Raw genomic sequence first — 26,117 nt, forward strand, 5'->3', positions numbered from 1 at the left:
TGTCTGGCGCACACCTGATAACCGGCCACTCTGCTTTCACTACGGAGAACCAGGACATCTCTACCGTCATTGCTCTTATCGGCGCCTCGGTCTGCAGGGCTTTCGAGCCGATTCACCCACACCGGTTTGGCCATCGGCCCCCTGCCATTGCAGATTTCCTAGCAGAACAGCGGATTTCAGCCCGCGCGCCGCATCAGTCGCGCTCATCGTCTCCGAGGCGCTCTTCCCCGAACACCCACAGCTGCTCGCGAGCAGCACAGGGTCGCTCGCCCAGCCCTCGCCGGGGAAACTGAGACCAGCAACCTTCGGGGGCGAGGTCACTGGGAGTCGCTGCGCTGAAGACCTCTCGTCGCCGCCGCTACGCTGCGACCGTGAACAGATGGCACCGTCATCCGACCTAGACAGCCCCGTTTCTTTGGACATACCTGTTGTTCTCGACGGTCACAGAGTCAGTGCATTAGTGGACACCGGGGCCGTCTATTCAATTATGAGTGATAAATTGGTGACTCTTCTGAAAAAAGTGCTTACTCCATGTTCTGTGGTGCATCTTCTTACAGCCGGTGGTCATCTCGTTACCGCAAAGGGCATTTGCACGGCTCGCGTTCAGATTCACGGATCTACGTTCGTCATCAGTTGTGTAGTTCTGTGCAATTGCTCCCGCGGTCTCATTATCGGCATTGACTTTCTGCGGGAGTATGGTGCTGTTATCGACCTCCGCCAAAGAATCATCACCTTTACGAATCATCACCTCGCCGACTCTTGCCACCGCAGTGCCGCCCTTCGTGTTTCTGCTGACAGTGTCATGTTGCCGCCACGGAGCAGTGTTTTGGTTGAAGTCACCTGCAACGACTTGCATGACGCAGAAGCAGTCGCCGAGGCTAACTGTTCACTCCTGCTTACTCAAGGCATCCGCGCCGCTCGCAGTCTACTGACGCTTCGTGGTGGCCGGTCTGCGGTCCTGGTCACAATTTTTTCTAATGAATACCGAAACCTTTTTGCAGGAACTGCTATTGCTTCTGCCGAACCTGTTATCGACACTCCTGTTTGTTTTGCGTCTGCGGCAGCTGGCACGGACGAGCCCTCCCTTTAAAACGTCGACATAAACTGCCACCTGCCTCGGGAACAACGACTGGCTTTGGAGCAGCTGCTGAAGGAATACAAGCCGTGCTTCGCTTCTTCCTCGAAGGTTCGTCAAACACCCATCACGCAGCACCGCATCATCACCTATGACGACGCTCGCCCTATACGACAGCAGCCTTACCGTGTTTCTGCTAAAGAACGGGCAGTTATTCAAACCCAGGTTCAGGAAATGCTTGATGATGGCGTTGTTCAACCTTCCCAAAGCCCGTGGTCTTCGCCTGTCGTCCTCGTTAGGAAGAAGGACGTCACTCTCCGCTTTTGTGTAGACTATCGCAAACTCAACAGTGTGACGAAACAGGACGTCTACCCGTTGCCGCGCATTGACGATTCGCTGGATAGATTACGGCGCGCTAAGTACTTCTCATCCATTGACTTAAAGAGCGGCTATTGGCAAATTGAAGTAGATGAACGGGACCGCGAAAAAACCGCTTTTGTGGCTCCAGATGGCCTCTATGAATTCAAATTGCTTCAGTTTGTGCTCCACCACGACTACGTTTCAAAGGATGATGGACACTGTCCTCACAGGCCTCAAGTGGTAAAGCTGTGTTTGATATTTGATATTTATTTAATTACCACCACAATATACATGGTGACAGGGTGCCCATAGTTAAAGCGGTCTCTTGGACCGTTTGACTTGGCCATGGACACCCAGCTATTTGGACGACGTCGTCGTTTTTTCAGAAACGTTTGATCAACATCTCCAGCGCCTGCGGGCTGTCCTCGACACTCTGCGCTCGGCGGACCTTACCCTGAAGCCCCAGAAGTGTCATTTCGGTCACGAAGAGCTCAAATTTCTGGGTCACGTTGTGAGCGCTGAGGGAGTGCGGCCGGACCCCGAAAAGACTGCCGCCGTCACGCGCTTTCCCGTTCCAACTGACAAGAAAGCTGTCCAGCGCTTCTTGGGTCTCTGTGCGTACTATCGGCGCTTTATTGCGGACTTTTCCACGATTGCCGAGCCGTTGACGCGTCTCACCAGGAATACCACCTCCTTCATCTGGACCACTGAGCAACAGACCGCTTTCTCTACGCTCCGCCAGCGCCTTCAAACACCTCCCGTTCTTGAGCACTTCGACGAAGATGCCGATAGCGAGGTGCACACCCACGCCAGTAACATCGGTCTTGGCGCTGCCCTTGTTCAACACCAAGAGGGCCTTGAGAGGGTCATCGCCTATGCTAGCCGTACTTTCTCCAGCGCCGAGAGCAATTACTCCACGTCTGAAAAATAATGTCTTGCGGTCGTGTGGGCCACCATGAAGTTTCGCCCCTATCTATACGGCCACCCATTCAAAGTCGTAACCGATCACCACTGCCTATGCTGGCTGGCAAATTTGCGAGACCCATCTGGACGCCTGGCACGCTGGAGCTTATGGCTCCAGGAATGAGACATCACTATTGTCTACAAGTCCGGCCGCAGACACGAAGACGCCGACACACTGTCGCGTGCACCAGTTGATCCTGGCGACGCAGCGCCCGATGACAACAGCGGCTTCCTTGGTACGCTCACCGCCTCCGACCTGCTGACCCGGCAGAGGGTGGACTCGGAACATCGCCCTTGAAGGTTGCGATACGGCTATATCCTCACCACTTCTCTCGACGTCTTGGCTCCTTCTGTTTGCGGCAAGGCCTCTTGTACAAGAAGAACTCAAGAGGCAACGATAGACCTTACCTTCTGGTCATTCCAGCCGATCTCCGAGCTGACGTTCTTTTCGCCTGCCACGATGAGCCCACATCTAACCACTTGGGCTTTTCACAAACGCTCGCCAGAGTGCGGAACATGTACTACTGGCCTGGACTTTCTGCTGATATCAAACGCTACGTTAAAAGCTGCCGAGAATGCCAGCGCCGGAAAACGCCACCACTTAAGCCGGCGGGTTTTCTCAAGCCCGTTACAGCCCCTCGCGCTCCGTTCGACTAGATCGGCATGGACCTCCTCGGCCCTTTCCCTTTGTCGCAGGATGGCAATAAGTGGATCATAGTTGCTAAAGAGGCTTCTCCTGCCTAAAGAGGCTTTTGCTTTAGCATGCTGTGATAATTCTAACATAATGCAAAAAGCATTATGTTGCAAGGGCATTATAATGCAGAGAGAATTATGTTCACAATGCCAGCGGACCCTCACGAGAAGAAATGTCCAAGGGACAGTGGGATGCAGACCTTAAATTTTTGTAATGCAGCACGTAAAGCATGGGTGCTTGCGGCCCATGTTTTATGGAATTCCGCATGCTTTACGAAAAAGCGCCATTGCGTTTTTTCCTTCACCCATGCCGGGTTTATTTGAGCTAGTTAAAAACATCATAACTGAAATCACAGAACAGGCACACGGGCAGCGCATGTAATATGGAGGCAAGATAACGAATTATCATTACGGTAACGTCCTGGATTCCGAGAGAAAGCAAGCACAGCAGAGAGGATCAGGTCAGGTGGGCAGATGAGGTTCGGAAGTTGCTGGGATAAGGTGGCCACCGCTGGCACAGGACAGGGTTAATTGGGAAATTTTTAGGTGAGCAGTGGGCATAGGCTGGTGATGATAAAAAGTAGGGCTCAAGAAGTTTACTCTGAACAAAGATGAGGTCACACATTCAGCTAAAGAAGTGCCCAAGCTTTCCTCAGTTCAACATTCCAGTCGTTAGTTATCATTGCTTGCGCGACTAGTAGATTTAACATATATTTAGGACAAATTATGTCCTAAAAACTGTATTGAAGCAGTTTTTGTACTTTAATAGTTCAATAAGTGGAAGAAAACATGCTTAGTCAGAAGAAAACGGTTGTTATCGTCCTGGCTGCTGATTTGTAAAGTTTTTCAGTGTGGAGCTTGCTTTGGCTGTAGTGCAAGGTGTAAATTGAAAGCGATACCCCTGTCGCACGGGCACTTTCGATGCTCATTGAACTCGATCTGAATCAAGATTTTCGAGCACGCTTGAAACATCCGGTGCTACAAGGACATTTTCAATGCTCTTTGAAAAGTTTTCCTCATGTGTGTTAGTGGTAGAGAGAGGGTGTGGTAGATGGTCCTTGGCGATCACATTTTGTGATCATGTGTGTTAGGTGGCGCCAAATGTTCCTCTAACAGCCATAACAAGGTGATGTCCGGAAACACTGTGCAGTCGGGGGCAGCGGCAGCAAAATCCATAGCCAGACGTGCGATGCACCTCTGTACCTCTGCTGTTGTGCGATGGAACCCGAGGGTCCACAATTACTCCGCGATTTCTGCGTAGACTACGGTGTTTTTCTTCTGGCGCCGCAAATCATCTAGGCGGTCTAGCCAGCAGTCGATGAGAGCGGCTGTCTCGCGCTCGCTCCACAGTTTGCGCGTCGACGAGCAGGAGGACGCCATCTTTGTTGTTTACACTGACGGCGAAGCTTGGAGTGTGGTGTCGAGATTATTTCTAAATATGTTTGCATATAAGCAGACATAGTGCCTGAAAATATTCTGTCTTGCATTTTAATGAATTACAACCACAACAGTTGCAGTTTTGTTTTGTTAACTAGTGTTTATTTTTCCAGCGTCGTGAAAGCGAGGGTGCTTTCGATTGCGCTTGGAACCTCAAGCACTCCTGAGAGGTCGGCATCGAGTAAAGCAGGATCGAGCTCGATGTCGCTTGAAAGTGGCCATATGACAACCGTCGATCTGCATTGAGTTCGATGAGCATTGACTCAATGAGGATCGAAAGTGGCCGTGTGACAGGGGTATTAGAACAGTAATGAAATAACAATGAGAATCCTGACCAAACTGATTGGCATTTTTAACGAACTGCGTCCAGTTGAGTTAGAAACTAGATGGGTGTGCATTGAGATTTGTCTTTACTACTTCCAATTTTTTTTTCTGTTTAGGTAGGATAACGTTTCCATGAAGCCAGCATGAACACACACCACAAAAATACAGGCAGCGCTGGTCGTGCCTCTAATTTGTAGTCAACAGCAATTTCCAACTTTAAATGCAGTAAGGCAACATAAAATATCAAATGATTGAAAAATTTGGAGTTCTTAAACTATATCTCACTTACATTCCTAGGAAGTCACAAGCAATACCTACGAAGAGTCTATGTTAAGGCAGATATAATTTTCTGGGTACGTCTCCGGCTTTTCCACGAAAAAAAGGTGGTTAAATAAGACGTCTCAGAGATTTTACCTCGCTACGTCGACGTCTAGACTTAATCCGTACATCTGTGGGAGGTTTGTGGTTTGCTGGGTTCAGCTACTGAATTTTACGTCATTCCATTGCCTCTGTTTGTCAGTTTTCCGGGTGACTTCATTTTCATCTTGCTAGTATGATTTCATGTTTGCCACTCCTGCTAGGGCCAAAATACTGGCCTGCAGTATATTGAAATAAATAAATAAATAAAAACCTTTTCTGCAGCAAAATCCTGAATTCCTCTTCCTTCCCTCTTAAAGCTGCCTCATTAATTACCTTCCGCTTCACCAGTTTCCTCCGTTCCCTCTTCAAATCTAAGCTAATAAGAGACCTTACCATTCTGTGGTCGCTACAACGGACCTTACCGAGGACCTCCACATCCTCTACGATGCCAGGGTGTGCACACAGTATGAAGTCTATTTCATTTTTAGTCTCGCCATTGGGGCTCTTCTACGTCCACTTCTTGCTGGCTCGCTGGCGGAAGAAGGTATTCATGGTCCGTAAATTATTTCTATCTGCTAACTCTAGTAATAACTCTCCCCAGCTGCTCCTAGAACCTATATTCCATAGTCGCCTACCGCCTGGTCTCCAGCCTGCTTATTGCCTACTTTCGCATTGAAGTCGCCCATCAGTACAGTGTAGTGTGATTTTTCTTTGGTCATTGCTTATTCCACATCTTCATAGAAGCATGCCGCGACCTGGTCATCATGGATTGTTAGGGGTTTGCTCTAATTCCCTGAGATTCCCTGTTGAACTTCCGAAAAGTGAGTGCATTCAGTTTGTTGACCTGCGGTTGTCCCTTCGGGGGGTCGACCACATCTGCTGGGCCGACATGCCGAGATCGAAGAAGGCAATTCTACCTTTCCCATACCAAGTTAGTCAAAAGGCGCTTGGCGTCTTCGTGTTTCCGGTCCGGCTTGTCTACGTTGTGTGCACACAGGGTTGATGAAAGTTTTGACTTACAAGTTAGTAAATTGAAGGAGTCGGGTTTTCCGTTGGACCTAATCAGTGCCGTGTCTGAGTAATTACTGAAAGGCTATTGGAAGCAGAAGAAACCGGAGAGTGAACTGGGTACTCAAGAACAGAATCCTTCCAAACAGGCCTTCGAGGTGATACCTTATGTGCACAGGGTGTCACACAACCTTAAGAAGGTAGCCGAGAAGGATATGTTTTCGTCTCGTGTTCTTAAACTTCGAAGAAAACTTCCTGTGGGGTCAACCACTAAACTATGTTTGCTCCTTGTGCTACAGGTGTCGTGTTCCCCTCAGCTGCGGCCGGATTTACGTGGGTCAAACGGGTAAATACTGAACGAAAGGTTGCGCGACCACGCTGCGTCGCTAAGGACGTGCCGTGGGTCGAACCTTCCCCTGCACTGAAAAAATGCAAAGACAGCGAGTATCTGCCCGACTTGAGTGCGAGTAGAATCATCGGGTGCGGAAGAAAAAGTTGATAGAGACATATTGGAGGCTTCGATCATAATCGCCGCAGATAACGACTTGTATGTCAGTTCTAATTCAGTGTTATTGCTGGAAAAAGAACGTAAGTTCCTCGGTATCGGACAACCGAAGTGGTAGCGCTTTCATACAGTTTTCGCCTGTTACATGTGCGGATTATGTGCTTCAGTCACCCGATGGGTTTAGGTTTTTGTCTTATTTTTTTGTTTTATTTTGTCTTCTTGGTTTCTTGGTTTCTTCTGTATCTCGATCGTACAGCTATACGTCACGTTTTTATTTGAGTTTTTATCCTGTTGACGCGTGCTGGATTTCGTGGCGCATGCTGAGTGAGAGGTTTTTCTTCGACCATGCATCAGGTGCTAGTGCGCCCCTGTCTGTCCTGTTCTCCCTGTTTTTTTTGTGTTTTTTTTTGTGCGCCGTTTTTAGATCAATATAAGGTTGCACACAAGATACAAGGTTAGGCATGACATGGAATCATTGCAATAATCCAAGCAGAACAAATTGCTTCCTCTCTGCACTTCAAAATCAATCGAGCTACAAAAATATCATAAAGTCTCCTTCAAACCAGCACGCAGTTGCCATTTAAATATCATTGGGCCATTTCACGCCATCTGATCCAGACTTAGCACTCAACCATATTCGATTCCTGTAAAAAAAAATGCGTGGCTCATTCCATTACTAGGGCAAACATTAGAGCAGCTTGTTTTTTGGCGGAATAGATTTTTTGGTGCCGTGGCCGCCGAAATGGTTTGGATATTGCTTCGGTTTTGTCATCTGAACATTTTTATTGGTTCTGTGTACAGCCGCCCCCTCCCCACCTCCCCGATTTCGGTTCTTTAGCGATTGCACGATGATTTTATGAAAGAACATCGCTGACGACACATCATGCTGTGGGGTGACTTCAACTTGCCAAGAATCAATTGGGAGCATCTGCCGGGAGTGCCAATATTCCGATCTTTTGCTTGACATTGCCTTCGCATTCAATTTACAGCAGGTCGTGCAGGGGCCGACATCAGGTGCAAGCTCGCTTCTTGATCTTGTGTTTATTAGCGACGCAGTTGAGGGACTCGGTTTGTCTGTTGATGTCAGCCCAGGTGTTTCTGTGCACGAAGCATTGCTCTTCAGAAGAAATATGGTGCGGCCGCCTGCCCTCGAGTTAAGAAAACCGTTTCTTGATTTTAACAATGGCTCACACGAAAGTATATTAAATTTATTGGAGAAGGCGATAAAGTCGTCGAAAAACGCGCGGCTGGTCTCATGAACGTCAATGACCTGTGGGTGCACCTCGAGACTATAGTACATGAATGTATCGCAAGATACGTGCCGAAGAAATATAGAAAAAATGAATCGTACTAGTACATGAATTACGCGTGAAGTGATTCAGCTTAAGCGTCGCATCAAGCGCCCAGGATTCACACGATTTAGAGCAGGTCACGTTTCCTTGTAGCCCTTTCGCATAGAGCTGAGCCCGAAAATAAAACAATCTAAGTATAACTTTTTTACTGTTAAAATGCATAAGTTTTTCACTGCAGACCCCACAAAATTTTGGACGCACTTCACACAGAAGAAGGATCCATTCAGTAAAATTCGTTTGAATCACAGGGAAATTAATGATCCTTATTGCACTGCATCAGCTTTCAATTATTACTTTTCTTTAGTGTTTGCAACGGTTAGTAGGTACACCCCAGAATTTCAGGGTCCGTGCCTTATCTTGCCAGACTTACTAATTTCTGTCGAAGGAGTCTTGCTGCCCTGCTTAAATTAAACGCAAGAAACTCTCTTGGATCAGATGCCATTCCAAATGCGTTTCTCTCCCGCTACGCAGAATAGTGTGCTAAATATCTTTTAGTCATATACAATGAAAGCCTTTTAAATTCGGAAATTCCAGCTGACTGGAAGGTTGCAAAGGTCATCCCCATTCACAAATCCGGCTCATTTCCGGCTCAAATCCGGCTCAAATCCGGCTCAAGAGTTCATTTTTAGAAAGTAGCTACTTCTTTTCTAGGAGCCAACACGGGTTTCGGCATGGCCTGTCCACTGTAACGCCACTAATTCACACAACCAATGAATTCTTGGCATGCCTTGATAAGGGAAGGGAATAGACGCAATATTTGTGGATATTGCGGTGGCCTCTGATCGTGTGCCGCACCGAAAACTGGTGGTAGAACTCCGACGTGTACTCTCAAAATCAGCGTCTTGTTCAATTGCTTGACTCCTACCTTTCTCAACGGCGCCAGATCTTTGTTTCCAATTCTCCAACAGTTTCAGTTCCCTCAGGAGTCCCCCAGGGCTCCGTGCTTAGTCCACTACTGCTCCTTATTTATTTAAATGAATTGAGTTTTGAGTCCCCAGTGCGATGCCCTGTTTTCGCAGGCGACTGCGTTATATATACCTACCAATTCAAAATGCTGAGGATCATTGTATACTAAACGACTACCTGGCAGAGGTTTCGAAGTGGTGTCTGTCCTAGGAAACGTCTTTGAACACCTCGAACTGTGCAAAAAGGACAATTACGCGCCGGACACATGTTCTTAATTACAAATACAAAATTAACGGCATAGCCATTTCTCAAGTAAATGAATGCAAATTCCTGGAGGTTGCATTTAGCAGTACCTTAATAATGCGTGTTAAAATTATTCGAAACAAACCGAATAAGTGCTCAAGATCTCGAATAAGTGGAAGAAACTTCGTTAGGGCCCAACGTGGTGTTCTTCAACGAGTGTATTAAAAAAAATTGCTGGTGTTTTACCATTGCTGAGACAAAATATTGTTCGAAAGCAGTTTTTTGCCACTGGATAACAACGCCAAAACCATGAAAGCAAGATTGAGGTGTCGGGCATTTGGTTTTGGCTGTTAAGAAATCGCCTAAAGCACTGCACAAATAAAAAAAAATTAACAGCCTACACTGCATTAGTAAGCCAATTGCTGGAATACGCCGACGTTCTTTGGGATCCGCACATCCAAGTAGATATAAATCGCATCGAAGGCGTGCAAAAGAGAGCACTAAGGGTCATCTAGAACGCATGTGTCTGTCGCTAATCTACTAAGGCAATATGAACTCCAGGCGCTTCAATCTCGCCGCGAGTTACACCGTTTAAAACTGCTGCACGCTGTTGCAGCGCACAGCGACTCTGTAAAGCGGAGGCGCTAAGATCGGCGTCCCCGGCCGGCGCAAGAAGAAAATAAAGTTGGACGGCGCGGTGCGCAAGCATGCCACGGGCTTGCCTGCCAAGCTGGACCACTTCTTCTGGTGCTCCGCTGCGACCCCGTAAATTCTCTACAGTATTATTAATTTAACAAACAGTAATTTTGAATCTTACCCGGAATACAATACTTCACGTCCAACACGCCGCAAGCACAACTCGACAATAGTAGTGCCACGATGCCGAACTAAAGCTTGCCAGTTTTTTTTTTTTTTTCCAAAAACAATACCAGAATGGAACGGGCTTCCGCGTGACGTCGTCAGCTTGACAAACCAAGGTTCTTTCTTATCTGCTTTCGTGTCTCTGTTATAGAAGCAGTGTGTTTGTTCATGCTCTTTCTTGCATTTTTGTACTCTTAAGAAACTCAGAGTATTCGTTCTTGCTTCTGTGCTCGCTTTTGTTATTTTGTGTGCGTTTTCTTTGTTACTTATCGTTCTACAACAATATATTCTTGTTGCACTTCTGCCTTGCCTGCTAAAGGGTGGCTGGCAGTATTGAATAAATTAAGATATATAAATCTCACGTTTGCAAACTGTAGCCAAACCTAGCCGTGCAAAAAAAAATTGCAAAGAGAAACATTTTCACGGATGACAATCAAACTTTTTATATAAATAAAAGGTATTGCGCTTCCATACGCAGTAAATTTAAGTTATTTTGTTTTAACTAAAGCATGGAAGAAGGCACAAAATACGAAAACTGAAAATCTTTCATAAACTGCTGTGTACTTACAGTATAGTTACCTCAACAATTTGTCTAAGCTGTCCAGAAGGCAAAGAAGGCGTTACAAATGCCTCAGAGCATGGGGGTAAAGCGCGGCGAGGAGGTTGTCATACACTCGGGCAAGGCCATCTTGTTACCCCCATAGTTGCCTGTACTTATGTATGGTTTGCGGTAATAAAAATTAAACAAGTATTTTTAATAGAACAACGCAAAGCACATTAGGGATAAATTTTTATAACTTTAAACATCAAAGAAAGTGTTTAAGCATTACATTTAATTCTTTTTGTTGTAAAGTTCGAAATATGCTGGTCTGTACTAGAGAGGAAAGTTTCGTTTTCGTTACCGACGTGCGCTAGGGCATTAGTACTTACAGCGTAGACTGCAGGACAGAATTAAGATACGTTGCTTTAATTCGCCCAATACACACTGCACTGCACACCTCTCCGCATCATGTGTTTGCTCAAGGCACTACCTGGCGTACTCGACTGTGAGCGTTATAGCCACTCTTTGCACTTTGGACTCAGACCGCCGCTCGGTCCGCGGTCTTTCGCGGGAGCGTTGACTTCTCTGCTGGCTTTTTTTTTTTTGGATGTCTGGTTCGATGCTGGGAAAGCGCTTCAGACGCGAGTCGTTTCCTGTGCGCACATTGGTCGATCGCGCGACTTCCCGGTGCTGTAGCGCACACCCACGGCCGCCAGAGCAGTCAGCTGAGCGGATTGGCTCGCCTTCGCTCGAAAGCAAAAGGACACAGAGAACATAAACGTCCCCTTATACCGCTCGTCCTGTCCTCTTCTCGATCCTGTCGGTTATTCCTCCTCCCCAACACGCTGTGGCTCCGCGCGACGCGATCTGCCTCGCTCATGCACAGTTTCAGCAGAATGCCGCTATCGTGCCTTATGTGCAAAACAAGATACCAAAAGGGATCGGGCATTTCGCTTCATGTGTGAGTACTGTTCTTCTCTGAAAATTCATAACCGCACTGTCGCGTTTTCTTTTAAAGATTTTCTTTTATGCATGCAGCAAGCATGACGGGCATTCGTAGAGCCTTACGCTTAGTGTTATATGGTGCAGGCTTAGCATTGACACAGTCGATGCAAAGTAAGTGAAGGGGGCCTTTTTTTGTTTCAGCTTTCCTCAGAACAATAAAAACTTGCTACAGAAGTGGCTCAGCGCTATTAGGACACCACTGCCTAATTTATATATAGGGCACAGGATCTGCTCAAGACACTTTCAGCAGTAATGCTTTTACAGCGGCCACACCAGGCACTTTTTGAAACTGGATGCAGTGCCAACAATATTCTAAAGTGTACAGAGTGAGCAGGTAGGTGCTAATTGTGGTTGTGCTCAGTGTACGTTTAGCAGAACCCGCATTCAGTGTAAACTTTTAATGCTCATTACCAGTAAGTTCATATATATGAAATCTATGCTGAGCCTAGCTGATGATATATACAACCTTTACAGCCAAACATAAGTAAAAAGAGGCAAACTAAACGTTTCAGTAACACACTAAATATTTAAGTTGCAATTAAATATTTACCATGTGGTATGTCAGAACGAAAGTAAAGGCAGAAATGGAACATAAAAAGAATAAAGTTCATAATAAATAAATAAAATCCACCATCGATCAGCAGTTAAGAGTGGTACATAAGTGGGAGGACTTCTGCAGGAGAGACTGTGTGTCAGGCATGTCTACATTATTAAACAAAATTCTGACAGCGTTCATGGTGTTTCAAGTCTGTGTGCATAGGGTGATAAGTTTGAGTGCCTCAGCTCATGCGATACTTTTACTTCAGGTTGCAAGCACATCTCACGGTGATATTTCACCATTGCAGTCTTCGCCACGTATGTCACCACAAAAACGCGAGCAGGTAAAGTTAAGGGAGCAGAAAGGCCAGTATTTCAGGCAACAAAATTTTTACCTCAAGTCATATCTATGCAGGAGCAGGCAAGCCCAGAAGCAACCAGTTCACAGACAATGCCCTCACCCTCCTCACGGGATCAGTCACCATTGAGAAAGTCCCCACGCCTGCAGGTAAAAGAATGAATCCGAATGCTGGTGTCTCCGGAAATGAAAATGTTACTTCAGGCCATTAGTGTGACACAGCATCATCGTCATCATTTTATTCCAACATCAACATTACAGATGCTGAGGACCGTCAACAAAAAGCCTCTAGCTGGTCTAGACGGGGTTCACGGCCCCTAAAAATCATGGCATTGGCAACAAAACTAGAATACAAACACAACGCATCAGACATGGGAGGATGTGGGACAAAATCAGGACATAAGCAAAACAATTACAAGATTAGTAGAGTGTTTAATGAAGTATACAATGTACGGTGCAATGCAGAAAAAGGTAGAAAGTGGAATTATTGTGGCTATGATATATTTACAAAAAAAAAACAGTATTGGGGCTATGAAACAACTCGTTTGTTTAGAAGCGACGGGAGCATATTACGTAGCATCTGGTATCCATATTTAGTGCGTGCTCGAGGTATTTCCCACAGTTCAGTACTGCGGGTATTTCGTACGTGTTTTTCGTTTAGGTGTGAGGTACCCTATGCCGCCTAAATGTTTTTATTCTGTTTAATTCCGTTAGAATAACGCTTAAGGAGCATTGTTTTATAAATGTCAGGAAGTGTGATAATGTTTAGTTCCCTGAAGAGAGGTGCAGTCTGACTATCGTATGCAGCATTTGCAACTATACGAATTGCCTTTTTTTGTAGGAGGTGAAGTTTAGTAATATTTGACAAAGTAGTTGTACTCCACACTAGGTGAAAGTAGTTGATATGTGAAGTAAAAAGGGCACTGAAAATAAGGCGTTTAATGCAAACAGGAGCAAAATATCGTAATTTGCACAGGATCCCTATAATGCGACAAATTTTAGTTGCAACTGCATCTATGTGAGCATTCCAGGACACATTTTTTTCGAACAGAACACCAAGACATTTAACTTGCGACGCTATCTGAATATTTGCAGTGCCGAGATGGAGTATGGCCTGCGTGTCTATGTTACAGTTTTTCGGCCTGAAAAAAAACAGCTTTTGTCTTAGTGTTGTTTATGGCAAGCGAATTAACGATACTCCAGGAATGTAGTTTATTTAGAAGTACATTTGCGCATGAGATAAGAAGCTCGGCATCAGACCCTATTAAAAGTAGGCTGGTATCATCAGCGTATATGATGAATTTTGCTGTGTTGTCAATGTTTACCAGATCACTGATGTAAAAAGAAAACAGCAGAGGCCCCAGAATACTTCCCTGAGGTACTCCTGCGTGAACTGCTCGTACATCAAACAAATGATTATTGATAACAACTTGCTGGCGGCGGTATTGCAGATAGGATTTTAGCAACTGAAGAAAAACGCCACGGAAGCCATAATGTTGCAACTTTAATAACAGGGTATCGTGGTTAATGGTGTCGAAGGCCTTAGAATAATCTATAAATATGCCTAATGCGCACATTTCTCGCTCGAAAGCGTCTAATATTACAGATGCCTTCTGTGTCAAAAGTGCCGTCTCGGTAGCCAGCCCTTTCATAAACCCAAATTGCGCATCTGTGATTAGTTTATGTTTTGTTGCGAATGACATTACGCGAGAATGGATTATTTTTTCCAGACCTTTTGAAAAAACTGGTAAAATTGAAATAGGCCTGTAATCTGTGAGTTCGTTTTTGTCACCGCCTTTGTGCAAAACTGTTACCTTTCCAAGCTGCAACTGTTTCGGAAAAATTCCATGCTGAAAAACGAGGTTAAAAATATGTTCGAGTATAGGGAACCGCAGCTCAAGTTTGCCGGGTCGACTGCAGCGCCTTAACACACAGCATAGCGAGAGGAGCAAGCAGTTCTGGGGGCGCTCTTGGTGCTATTCCACGCCACCTTCCTGAGCTTATTGGCGTGAGCTTCTGCGCGCTGTCGAAGCCACACGTGGTGCGTGTCAGTTATCGGGGTTATGTCTACAGAAGCGAGGCAGATAGTGCTATCAACCAAACGCGGGCTTCTAATCGTTAAGAATGTGCCCTCGCGTTTGTAGCGGCCCAAGCGACTGACGGCAGCAGTTTTTAGACGAACAGTGGAATAACTGCAGTGCCACCTGGGCAGCGCACGTTCCCGATAGGAGAGATTAGGTCTAAGACATGTTTGACCGGTCGTATTTGAAGCCCGTGAATGTCACAGCAGTTGCTGTTTTTGACTGACATGATAGTGCTGAAAACTTCATTTGTATCAGTTGGCGCTAAAAACGCACTGTCGCTCGTCCCTGCACCTAAATATTGCACGCAGCTTGAATCATTAGTACTGCTTGATAGCGATACAAAATATTCATTGAATGAATTTGCCAAACGTGCGTTTGATATTACTTCGCCTTCTAAAGTAATCGAGTGTATTTTGCTTGCACATTCAGGGCTACGATTGAGAACGCGATTAAGGTGCTGTCAAACGAGGTCAGGTTTTTTCATTACTTCACTATTGAATAAGTTGTGGAAATACCTTCTTTTTTCGTAGTGAAGTAGGCTGTTTACTTCGTTTCTTCGTTCTTTGAACTCTTTGAGCGTTTTATCGTCTTTATGCTTTAAAAACACTTGGTACAATTTACTTTTCCTGCGCATTTCTTTTATGCAGTTCCTTGTGATCCACGGTTTTTTTTGCTCTGCGTGACGGCTTGAATTATTTATACAAAAAATGCTCATCATAAATACTGACAAATTTTGTGTGAAAGCAGCTGTAAGCAGCTTCAGGGTCCTTTATGCTCAAAATTTCTGACCAGTCGGCCTTTGCTATATTGCAACGAAAAGTATCTAGAGTGAAATCATTTATGTCTCTTACTCTTACAGGAATATTTTCTTGTACTTCTAGCGTGTGAGTCGAGTGAGTGGTCATCAAGAATATCAGCAAGTGATCACTTATATGTGCGCCTACAACACCCGATATAAGCTTTGAGTCATGAATGTTTGTTATGAAGACATCAATTAATGTCGAGGAAAGGTCCTGAATGCGCGTTGGGTTATGTATAACATTGTAAAATCCATTTGCGTCTAGCAATCTGCGAAGTTCCACCTGTGGCACAAAATTTCTGCTGAAATGAATGTTCAAATCTCCTGCTAGTATTAGTTCATAACCATTGTCGTTTATCCATCCCAAGTAACCATCGATAAAGCTAATGAATTTTGTTGTGCTGCCTGCAGGGGGTCTGTACAAAGTGCAGAATACAGTTTTAATGCAACGGATAGTGAGTATTTCATAATCGGAACTAATAGAGCTGTAACTCGATACAAGATGACAGGTTATCTCTTTTCTTGCCATCGCCATAATTGCACCTCCCTTCCGGAAGGTTCTACTGAGAAAGTACGTTGTGTAGCCAGGAGGACTAAGAACATCAGACTCATCCCGGCACCACGTTTCGGTGATCATAATCACATCGGGTTCAAAACCGAAGGTGGAAATAAGTGCAAGAATCTGATCTGCCTTGTTGCGTGCCGACTGCGCGTTGATGTGTATGAAAGAAAGACCGACATGATTATTCTTGCGCAAAGCGCCTACTTCGGCTGGAGTTCGATAGGCGTTGTTCATTTTCGAGGAAGCACATGGCATCATTTGATACCGGAAATCAGTTTTTCTTATCGAGGTCACTTAAGCACGTGACGTGCAGTACGCCATAACTGTCAGTCTTTCTTGCAAAAATTTTGCCGCCAGTCGTCCACGCATATTTCCACTTCATTTATTTCTTTTTCGCGACAGTCATCCCCAAAAGCTTTTTTAGTTCCGGGCACAAGTGGTCATTGATAAACACAGGAGACGATTCTTCGAAGCCAAGATCAGTTGTGCAAACGCGTTTTTTTCCCAGCTTTTTCAAAAACAGCGTCCCGTTTTGAGCGGTTGCAGAACTGAACAATGATGTAGTCTCAGTGGAATTTTTCCTAGGCACTCTGTGGCAAACTTCCACGTCACAGCTCTTGATCGGCTCTCCTATCAGAGCCGCCAACCAGCCCCCTCATCTATACGCAAATCCCCCGGCAAGTACTTGCACGCTCCCACAAGAAAGTCCTCACGCAAGCGAAAGGAGGTGAGATGCTCTAAATACCTAGAACCTCCGGTCAAAACTCTTTTTTTCTTCAGGACATGTCTAGGCCACACACTCCCAGTTCAGTAGCAGCACCACAACGGAAATCTCCACGGAAGTGCTTGCAGGTAACACGCAAAAGGTAGAAGATGCACTGTCTCCTCTGACACACTCTTGCTGCCTCAGCAGACGTCTACACCTGTTGCAGCAAGCTCAGGGATGCACAGTGAGAACCAAGGTGCAACGAACCTTGCCAAAGCAGCAGCGAAAGTGCCGATTATTAAGAAAACTCACGCAGTATTCTATTCCCCAGAGACGACACCATCTCTGAAAAGCTCCAGCAAAAAGAAAGGAGTAAGCCATGATGACCCGTACATTGTTTCACAATCTGCAAGAACTCGACTGTGGACAGTCAAGAAAAAGCTCTCTATCACGCGAAGAAAACTCCATTCAGCCACAAGACAGTCAAAAGAAAAAAAAGAAAGGAATGATTGTCCTCAAAAGCCTTCCAAATGAAATGAAATAAAAACAACTGATTTCTCCGAATGGACAAGAAGCACTGGACGCATTTAGAGAACTGCCACAAGAGTTTGTAAAAGGCTGGCGTTCTAACAAGCCCAAAGCACCATCACAAATATGATACAGTGAGAAGTTGAGGAAGTTCGCCACTACACCGTATTTTTTTTTTTTTGACGGAACAGCGCAAAACACCGGGACAAGAGACAAGCGCTGACTTACAACTGGTTTTTATTTCGAAGAAACACTGCTTCTTATACCTTCTTCTCCCCCTCGAAAAACCACAAATGCGTCACAACCATATCGTTCAAGCGTCCAAAAAAACATAAGATAAATAATCACAGAGATTTACAATCACATTTTTAACATTTGAAATTCTTTCTTAGTCAAAGCAACAGACGGCGTGCTGACACAATCAGCGTGCTGACACAATTATCAGCCTCGAAGGGCATATGAATATGTGGCCAGTATTTTTCCAATGCCCAACAGGCAGACAATTCGCACCTGGCTCAAAGTGATTGACGGATGGCCAGGGTTTACAAGTGAAGCTCTCAATCATTTCCAAACATCATTTGAAACAAAAAATTACCGAGAGCGGCCTTGTTGCCTGATGCTGGACTTATGAGCATTAGGAAAAGGTGACGAAAAATGAAAGGCACCGACCAAAAAGAAAGATGGAATGACGTTTCGGCTCCCACACGGGAGCCTTGTTCACAATGAGGCGAAACGGGAAACCGTTGCCTTATATACGGCGTATCAAAGAACCCAGACATCTTGCGTATACAGGGGCCATATTACCATGATTACGGTTCAGCGTATTCGCTGTCGTCTGAATGATCAGCGACTCAAGATAGAGCCGTGATGCTCTGTTCCTCTCTTTCGCTACCACACGTGCCTGTGTCCAGTCAATGTTGTGCTCGGCAGATACCGAATATTCGGCCAGCGCGTTCAAAGCCACCCGCCGGTTCCTCACGTCATTCTGGTGCTCGCGCAATCTTCTTTCAAAATCCCCTGACTCGCCAATGTACACGGCTGCGCAGTCGGCACATAGGATTGCGTATACGACGCCCGGGAATTTTTCCTTTCTGAGTGGGTCCTTCACTCGCACCAAATCTCCCCTGAGCTTGCGGGCTGGCACATGCGCAGTCTGCACATCGTAGCGACGGAGTATGCGTGCCAAAGTTTCACTAACTCCTGGAACATAAGGAATCGGCGCCCGCTTTTGGGTACCTGGGGTCCGATGCAGCGCGGGACGTGCAAGCTGTCGTTCCACCGAGTCAATAAATTGTCCAGGGTAGCCGCAAGCAGACAAATCATGGCGTATGTGCAAGGTGTCAGCAGACTTGTCTTCAATTTTTGTGCATATTCTTTCGTTTTGACGGAGGAGCGAGGCAACCACGGAACGCTTTTGGGAAACAGGGTGAACGGAAGCAAAATGAAGGTAGTGGCCGGTGTATGTTGGTTTTCTGTAGACGTTGAAGGTTAGTCCTGAAGGTTCCTGAAGGTTAGGAAAAGGTGTGAGATGGACACTAAGAGAGGGAGACTTACTGGCTACGTTGACTTGGGGAACAGTCAGAGTCCACTGGACAGCGATGACTCATCATTAGCTGGAGATGCACTCGTGCTCATGGCAGTTTGTGTGGCGGCTCCATAGAAAATTTCCTTCGGATATTTCCTCATTTATGGACTCAGTGGGGAGCAACTGAGAAACATAATAAATGAGGCCATTGAGCAGCTGACACAATGTTCACTGAACGTTGTTGCTATTGTGTGCGATGCTCTAGCAGCTAATGTATCCATGGGCAAGCTGCTTGGCTGTCGGATCCATGAAGCCACAAGTGAGCAGTTTGTAACGGCTTTTCTACATCCCCGCAACCAGTCAAGGACCGTGTCCCTGGTATTCTATGCTGCCCATGGATAAAAATTGCTCAGAAACCTCCTGGGCAATATGAAAACACTGCACAGCAAATAATATGGAGTAAGATATTCAAGTTTGATATAGTGTAATTTGCTTCTAATATATTTATTGTCTTTTGCAGTCAATTGAATGGGGCTTCATTGAAAAGCTGCAAAACCTGCAAGAAGCTGAAGGTCTTCGAGCAGCAAATAAGCTCCGGAGAGCTCATATTGATTGATTTATTGGGGTTTAACGAGAGCTCATATTGAGTTCTACAGGCATATCATGAAAGTGCGACTGGCTGCACAAACATTCAGTGCATCAGTGAGCAAAAGCCTGAAGTTTGCCCAGGAGCTGGGAATTCAAAACTTCAATGGATCCAGTGGAACTGCAGAATTTGTTGCTGACGTCGATCGGTGAGTTACCAAGTGAAGTTCTCGTTTGCATAAATAATTCAATTTTCCTTTAATGTTTCTTTCAGGACCTTTGGTGTGTTAAATTCACCCAGTCTAACTGGAATGGACTTCAAAGCACCACTGCGAGCAGAAACATTAAATCTTCCAAAGCAGACGATGCTCCAACTATCTGCAAAGCTCATGCCGCTGCGTCTTCCATCTCGTGAGCTCGTATGCACCTCGGGGAGGAGAATGTCGGTCATAAGTTTGGCATTTTCATTGAAGAGTGTTGCAGAACTTGACCAGAAGCTCTTCGATTCCACTGTTTGGAGGTAGGACTGCATATTGTGTTTCATATACTACTAATGCATGTCAGTACACAAGTGCGCAATCCAAATCAACAAAAAACTTTCATGGCTGAAAAGTAAAAACACAATTAAAGCTGCATATGCAGTGCTGCTTTATTAATAAAGAGAGTGCAAGACCATAGGGCATTTCGCATAGTGCTGAACCATGCAGATGAAGGCACCCTAATGCAGTTTCAAGGCAATGCATTTTGTCCTAACTATACAGAATATCGAAAGCTAAAGCACAAACAGTGAAATAATGACAAGGTGACAACGACGGGAAAGTATCTCTAAAACTTGGGTTAAAACCAATTTATAGAAATAATGCTATCTTATTCGACATGCTTATAGCATGCAGTTTCAGTCTATGGCTGAATAATAAAGCAACTCAAGCCCAGTGACTTTCCAGTGTACTGTTGCTCATAACAAATGTAGCCGAAAGTACAGAGCGACAATAGGAAAGCACAACATGCATTTTCACCTACCTGCAAGGCATCTTGCTATTAAATGGCGTGACAGTAACGTTTCAGGAGTTAGATGCAGAATAAACACACTTCAATTCTTGAAAGGAAATGAAGAAAACTATTTTCCATGTTATTGCATTTACAAATGAGGTCAGTGGAGAGTTGAGAAGGTTAACCAAAAGCGACAAAAATGAAAAGCAATCCAATCCTTTTTACCATTCTGGTGGAAACATAGGTATTAGCTACCACTCTCACAAATTATTTCAGCGTTCCATGAAAATAAAATTCAAATTGAAGCTACATAAAGAGGACAGGTAAAAATTGCGGCAAATATTGTTACCAAGCTCAGTAATTGTAAAAATGAATGTAGAAGGCTCTCCATACTACCATGGCTGCAACAGACATGATGCAAAATAAGTTTTCTCGAGAGACTATAAATTCAGACTCACTACTTTGCTTCACTTTTTTATACACCTCAGCAGTCTTCTTGTACCTGAGAAGAATTCCGTGGTCTTTACTTGATTGGCTGGGAGCCTCGGGAACCTTACTTAGACAAGGTTGGCCACTGAGCTTACTCGACCTTCTTTAAAGGTTTTAATACTAGCCACTTCTAAAATTTCATTCCCAGCGTTACAGTGTAGTAGCAACTAACTTTTTAGGCCGTTTACACCACTGATCTTTTTCACTTTCGGTGAAATTCTGCACAAAACCATTTTCTTACACCCTTAGATTGGCGCATGAGAGCCTCGGATGCTTATGCGCCACTAAACACATAACACACATGATGCAAATAAGCACGGCTGACTAAAAGCAGAATTTTATTGGCCATAAAACAAACAAGCTAAGCAATAACTATGCCGCTGTGAGCACTTCTAGAAACTGCACTCACTGGCTAAGCCTTCATTGTTATTTCACTTCATTGCATTAACACGGAACTAAGAATGGAGACATACTTTCTCCATTCTGTTTGCCAAGGCAGGAAACCAATTGAAAAAAAATATGGTGTTTTCATTTTCATTACAGCTACATTTGTACATACGCAGGCTCAGCCAAGACCACCTTGAAATGTTCTTGAGGTGTATCCGCCAGAGAGGGGGATGGAACAATAACCTCTCAGCTCTGCAGTTCCGGTACGCATACAGAAGCCTACTGGTGCATGCAGATGTGCGGCCTGTGACAACCGGCAATGTTGCCCCAGATTTTGAGGGGATTGCAACAGTGGCCCATGAGCTTGGGCACAGAAGCAACGACGATGAAGCTGATGAGTCGCCTCACATGTACATTGCTACTTCCATATCTGATCATGACTACAGCTCCCTTGGCTACGAAGTCACTAATTTTAGCACTGAGGTTGTCACTTACATAGGTGGTTTTATTGTGAGTGTTGTGTCGAAAAGCATAAACTGCAGTTCTTGCTTAGAGATGCTTGTACAGGACGACATCGAGAGTGTCCTCATATTCATTCGAAACAATAGAGGCCTGATAATGCCTTCAGAGCTCGTAATTCACACCCTGTGCACTGTGGAGCACATTTTCGGCTGCAGTTACGAGCAAGGGCACAAAAATGTTGACCGCTTGGTCATACAGTCCTTCCAGCATTTCTGCCAATGACATGAGAAAAGCTTGCAGGAAGTAGAGCATTACAAATAAAACCCAGCACATGTAATTGGAGTGATCAAATTTGTTTTGAAGAAATATGTGACACTCAAACTAAGAGAGCAGGCTAGAAGGATAACAGAGAAGGCAAGAGGGGTTTATGTCAGAGCACTGCTTACAAAGAAAATTTTGTTCCAGCACAAATAACAACCATATCCAACTCCACTAATCAATCTGACATGTGCATGAAGAAACGCAAACAGTCAGTGAACAGTCAGTGCATATGTCATAACCAGCCCCTCGATTATCTCCCTTTTTCTGCTCGGCAACTTAATGGCAATTATTTAGTGGAAAGCAAGGAATGAAGGAAACAAAGAATAAAATATTTATAATAAATTTTCACAAGCCAAAGTCGCACTTGGGTATGAATCATGCTGCAGAAGAAGATTTTTTATTAATTTTGATCCCCGTGGTTCTAATACATGCCACATATTTATAAAATACACAGTGCCAGCTGTACTCCTGCATTACACCATAAAAAGTTGGCTATCAACAACCATTGATACGTGGCAGTAGTGGGGTAGCTTCACCAGTGCATTGTAGGAATGAACCTGGCCAATGTGCATGTTTATAAAATATTGCCACGTATCATTGTGGTGTCCGTTCGTTCGCGCTCAAAGCCGCAGCAAAGGGGTGCTATCATTTTTGTTCGTGATGCGAGAAGCGACCTGACTAATCTCGATTTATCACAGCCATGCAGAGCCGCATTTACGTGTTTCCAGATTACTGCAGATGATCTTGACCGGTGAGCTCGAAGTTTCGTCGCCGGCTTTAAATTGAGCGATGCCGCGAGCAGCTGGCATTAATAGTTCGACGACTGACGAGCACGTTTGTTGCTTACGCCGCCGCCGAGTGATTTAGTTCTTTTGCGGGCGCAAGTCAGCCCAAATAAAGACCTTCGTATCCAAGTCTTGCTGGTGTCTTCCTGACCTCTGGACTGTCGTCACTACAACGTGACATCTGGTGGAGGTGCGGGGTAGCCTTCCATGTACCAGACACCCCCTACAAGTCGTGACGCCAGCCCTCTGAGTCATCCACCGCAGGACCGGAGTCCAGTCCACAGCGCAATCCGACGTCTCCTAGGGGACGCACCTGAGTTCGCGACTCTGCCGGACCCTACCCGGAAGCGAAAGCAAGTAGCAACGTCCACCATGAGCTTGCCCCAGACGACGACTCCAGTTATTCTGCAGCAGCCGCGGGTGCCACTAACATTCGACGCTTCGCCTGGCACCGACCCCGAAGAATGGCTGGAATAGTTCGACCGTGTGGCTCTCTTTAGCAATTGGGACGATGCCATGAAATTTAGGTACGTCTTCTCGCCCTGGAGGGACCAGCAAGAATCAGGTTTGAGAGGAATTAAGCCAGCCTGGCGAACTGGGAAACCTTCAAGGAACGGCTTCTCAAGACTTCCACAAACGTCGTGAGAAAGGAGAGAGCCGAGCAGCTGCTACAGTCTCGCTTACAACACCCAAACGAGACCGTTGCAATGTACACTGAGGAGATGAAGCGTCTCTTCCGGCGTGCCGACGCGAGCATGAAGGAAGAAGAGAAGGTAAAGCTGCTTATGCGAGCAACTCTTTGCCGGTCTCGTCCGCAACCCACCGAAAACCGTCGCGGAATTTGTAGAAGAGGAATCCACTATGGCAAAAACTCTTGATGCCCGAGCCCGCCAGTATGACCGTCAGCAGCGCGTTTTCTCAGCAAACTGTCTGGACACAGCTAACAACAATAGCCTGCGGGAGGTTATCCGTCAAGTTGTGCGAGAGGAGCTCCGACGATTGCTGCCAACGGGAACGCAGCCGCAGCTTTTATCGCTCACAGATGTCATCCGGGACGAAGTTCAGCAGGCCTTGGGTGTGACGCCGACCACCCCGCAGCCTATAGAGCCCCCAGCCATGGCTTAAGCCGCAGCAGTGCGCCGTCCTGCACCTCGACGACGGGACCCAAGCCCCTATCGCCCTCAGCCAGCTGCGCTGGACCGCCGCCCTCCCGCCCCAACCCTCCCGTCCTACCAGCGTCACGCAAGGCCTTCCTGAGGAAATGCGACGAGTGGAAAACACCCGACCAGCGCCGCCCACTATGCTTCCACTGCGGCGAAGCCGGTCACATTCTCCGGTACTGCCTATACAGGAGAATGGGCATCCCAGGGTTCTCTTATGACGCCCCACGACTCCGACCCGGCCAGCGACCAGTCGAAATCGAGGAGTTTTTGCGTCGGGAAGAATTCTCATCGCCGAGCCGCCTATCACGTTTCCCGTCGCCATCGTCACCGCACTTTGTATCTTCTAGCCGACGCTACGCCGTGCGCGGACGCTCCCCCCGCCCCGTAGGTTAAAGTGAATAAAGCAGCCTCTGGAGGTGAGGTTGCTTCTGAGCGCAAGAACAAAGATCCTCCATCGACGAAAACGCAAGACCATGCCTCAACTACGACGACAACACCGACGACGACAACGCGGCCTGACTTCAAGCATTTACCACCGCATAGACAAGTAACTTCGGAGTACGCCCATAGCAGCCTAACTGCTCGACGAAGCCGAGATCGGACACCGAAGACAACGTGCAATACGAGAACGCGAACAAGTGAGCCTGAAGTTACGGTCGACGGTCACGCGGTTACTGCCTTGGTCGACACCGGAGTTGACTACTCCGTCATGAGTGGGCCACTCGCTCTCCGACTCAGGAAAGTAAAGTAACTTGGGATGGCCCACTGATCCGCACCGCAGGCGGTAACCTGATTACGCCGTCAGGACGCTGCACCGCGAGAGTTACAGTAAACGGGAGAACCTATGCTACAGCCTTAAAGTACCTTCTTAATGTAGCCGACATAAGAAAGTTTATCATGGAGAAAATCGAGCATGCTCTAAGGAACGGAGGTAGCCTAAAATCAGTGAAAAGAAAACTGGGCATAGGTAAAAACCATATGTATGCGCTAAAACACAAAGAGGGCAATGTCATTAACAATATGGATAAGCTAGTTAAAGTAGCCGAAGAATTCTACACAAATCTATCCAGTAGCGAATGCAGTCATCAAGTTACGGAGAGAGGCAGTCGAGTACAGCAATGGGACATTCCGCCAGTAACGAAGGATGAAATAAAGAAAGCGTTAGGAACAATGCAAAGAGGGAAAGCAGCTGGTGAGGATCAAGTGACAGCAGATTTGTTGAAGGACAGAGCAGAGATTGGGCTAGAAAACCTAGCCACCCTGTATACGCAATGCCTTGTGACCTCGAGAGTACCAGAAGCTTGGAAGAACGCTACCATTATCTTAATTCATAAGAAAGGAGACGTCAAGGACTTGAAGAATTACAGACCAATCAGCTTATTGTCCGTTGCCTACAAGGTATTTACTAAGGTAATCGCTAATAGAGTCAGGACAACTTTGGACTTTAGTCAACCAAATGATCAGGCAGGCTTTCGTAAAGGATACTCGACAATAGACCACATTCACACTGTCAATCAGGTGATAGAGAAAGGCGCGAAATATAACCAACCCCTATATATAACCTTCACTGATTACGGCAAAGCATTTTTATTTATTTATTTATTTATTTATTTATTTATTTATTTATTTATTTATTTATTTATTTATTTATTTTGTGATGACGAAGAAGTGCAGCGCGCGCTTCCTGTTGGTGCGATTGGAACGACTGACTGCCGGTGAACGCCGTTCAGCGCTTTGTGCTCTGTGCCGTGCTGTGCTTTGTGTTCTGTGCCCGGAAAACCCATGACAAGTGGTGGAGGTTTATTTATTTATTTATTTATTTATTTATTTATTTATTTATTTATTTATTTATTTATTTATTTATTTATTTATTTATTTATTTACTTACTTATTTATTTATTTATTTATTTATTTATTTATTTATTTATTTATTTATTTATTTATTTATTTATTTATTTATTTATTTATTTGAACATACTGCAGGCCCTTTTCGGGCCCATGCAGGAGTGTTTACAATGCATCATTGATCAAACAGAGTAAAAACAAAAATTCAAAAATACAGAGATGTTCTCTGACCCAAACACAAAAAGATTAGGAGAGAATTAAACAGAAATGTCAATATTTTCGATATAATTAAGAAATTGTTCCACGGACGTACACTTCACCGCATCTTCAGGCAATTTATTCCAATATGATATAGCAT

General features: G+C 45.5%; 2 pseudogenes; both read left to right on the top strand.

Annotated features, from left to right (window-relative positions):
• The first annotated feature begins 11,737 nt into the window (after positions 1–11,737).
• Positions 11,738–19,530, top strand: LOC149345407 (uncharacterized; annotated as a pseudogene).
• Positions 19,531–19,628: 98 nt separating this feature from the next.
• On the top strand, positions 19,629–22,119 carry LOC149345408 (uncharacterized; annotated as a pseudogene).
• The last annotated feature ends 3,998 nt before the right edge of the window (positions 22,120–26,117 follow it).

This window comes from Amblyomma mixtum, chromosome 5 (assembly GCF_055824585.1).
Source record: "Amblyomma mixtum isolate Tamu chromosome 5, ASM5582458v1, whole genome shotgun sequence".
Taxonomy (NCBI): Eukaryota; Metazoa; Arthropoda; class Arachnida; order Ixodida; family Ixodidae; genus Amblyomma; species Amblyomma mixtum.